Raw genomic sequence first — 2170 nt, forward strand, 5'->3', positions numbered from 1 at the left:
TGGCGGCGCCGGGGCTACCTCAGGACATATCAGACACCGGGGACGTGGCGAGGAGCGCCGGCCGCGCCAGCGGAGCGAGGAGACGGCAGTAATGAACACCTCGGCGGAGCTCTGCTTTCGGGTCGTATTCAACGCTGCCGTGTCTCATGTGATGTATTTAGACTGAGCAACACAGGGAGGCAGCGTGGGTGACTGGGTTAGAATAAAACACTGCTGCTTACAGACTGGTAGAACCTGGGCAAGCTGGTAGAACCTGGGCAGACTGGTAGAACCTGGGCAGACTGGTAGAACCTGGGCAGACTGGTAGAACCTGGGCAGACTGGTAGAACCTGGACAGACTGGTAGAACCTGGGCAGACTGTAGAACCTGGGCAGACTGGTACAACCTGGGCAGACTGGTAGAACCTGGGCAGACTGGTAGAACCTGGGCAGACTGGTAGAACCTGGACAGACTGGTAGAACCTGGGCAGACTGTAGAACCTGGGCAGACTGGTACAACCTGGGCAGACTGGTAGAACCTGGGCAGACTGGTAGAACCTGGACAGACTGGTAGAACCTGGGCAAACTGGTAGAACCTGGGAAGACTGGTAGAACCTGGGCAGACCGGTAGAACCTGGGCAGACTGGTAGAACCTGGGCAGACTGGTCAGTCTTGAGGTGTGGGAGTGACAGACTGGTCAGTCCTGAGGTGTGAGAGTGACAGACTGGTCAGTCCTGAGGTGTGGGAGTAACAGACTGGTCAGTCCTGAGGTGTGAGAGTGACAGACTGGTCAGTCCTGAGGTGTGAGAGTAACAGACTGGTCAGTCCTGAGGTGTGGGAGTGACAGACTGGTCAGTCCTGAGGTGTGAGAGTGACAGACTGGTCATTCCTGAGGTGTGGTGGAGACAGACTGGTCAGTCCTGAGGTGTGGGAGTGACAGACTGGTCAGTTCTGAGGTGTGGTGTTGACAGACTGGTCAGTCCTGAGGTGTGGTGTTGACAGACTGGTCAGTCCTGAGTTGTGGTGCTGACAGTGTCAACAGGCAGACCAGGGCAGCAGTGAGTGAGTGAGCTACTTAGATAGTTTGCTAGTTCGTTACTTAGTTTTTTTGTTAGCTAATTAATTATTAAGCTAGTTATTTCTTTAATTATTTAACTGGTTAATTAGTTAATTAGTTATTTACTTAGTTAATTTGTTAGTTATTTAGTTGGTTAGTTGTTTAGCTAGTTAGTTAGTTAATTTGTCAGTTAGTTAATTTGTCAGTTAGTTAATTTGTCAGTTAGTTAGTTAGTTAGTTTGTCAGTTAGTTAGTTTGTCAGTTAGTTAGTTTGTCAGTTAGTTAATTTGTCAGTTAGTTAGTTAGTTTGTCAGTTAGTTAGTTAGTTTGTCAGTTAGTAGTAGTTTGTCAGTTAGTAGTTAGTTGTCAGTTGGTTGGCTGGTTTAGTTGGATATTTTGTTCGTTAGTTGGATATTTTGTTCGTTAGTTGGATATTTTGTTCGTTAGTTGGATATTTTGTTCGTTAGTTGGTTATTTTGTTCGTTAGTTGGATATTTTGTTCGTTAGTTGGATATTTTGTTCGTTAGTTGGTTATTTCGGTCGGTCGGTCGGTCGGTCGGTTAGTTAGAGAGAGAGAGAGAAGGAGAGGGAGAGGGAGAGGGAGAGGGAGAGGGAGAGGGAGAGGGAGAAAGCACCACTGAACTCATCAGCATCATCACTGTAATGAGAGGCAATCTGCCCTGCTAGAGGAGGCACAGGGAGAGAGAGAGAGAGAGAGAGAGAGAGAGGGGGGGCGAGAGAATACGGGTGAGAGGCAGAGGAAGGCAGACGGAGGCAGAGGGAGGCAGAGGGAGGTAGAGGGAGGCAGAGTAAGGCAGAGAGGCAGAGGGGGAGAGAGAGAGAGGGGGAGAGGATATCTGGAGGTAGAGGAGAGTGATGAGGGACATGGCGTGTGTGTGTGTGTGTGTGTGTGTGTGTGTGTGTGTGTGTGTGTGTGTGTGTGTGTGTGGGGAGCTGAGAGGAGGGTAGAGAACCAGAGAGACCAGGTCTGTGACAGGAAGAATGGGAGCACCATCTCAGCTCGTCGTTCATCAGCCATGTTGGTGAAAACACGACAGGCCCAGACTCACCGGGTAGAATGAAGAAAGGGCAAGACATGGTGTTAAGGACAGAGATGAAGTTGACTGAACTCCTC

The sequence above is a fragment of the Borostomias antarcticus genome (assembly GCF_949987555.1).
Source record: "Borostomias antarcticus genome assembly, chromosome: 12".
NCBI lineage: Eukaryota > Metazoa > Chordata > Actinopteri > Stomiiformes > Stomiidae > Borostomias > Borostomias antarcticus.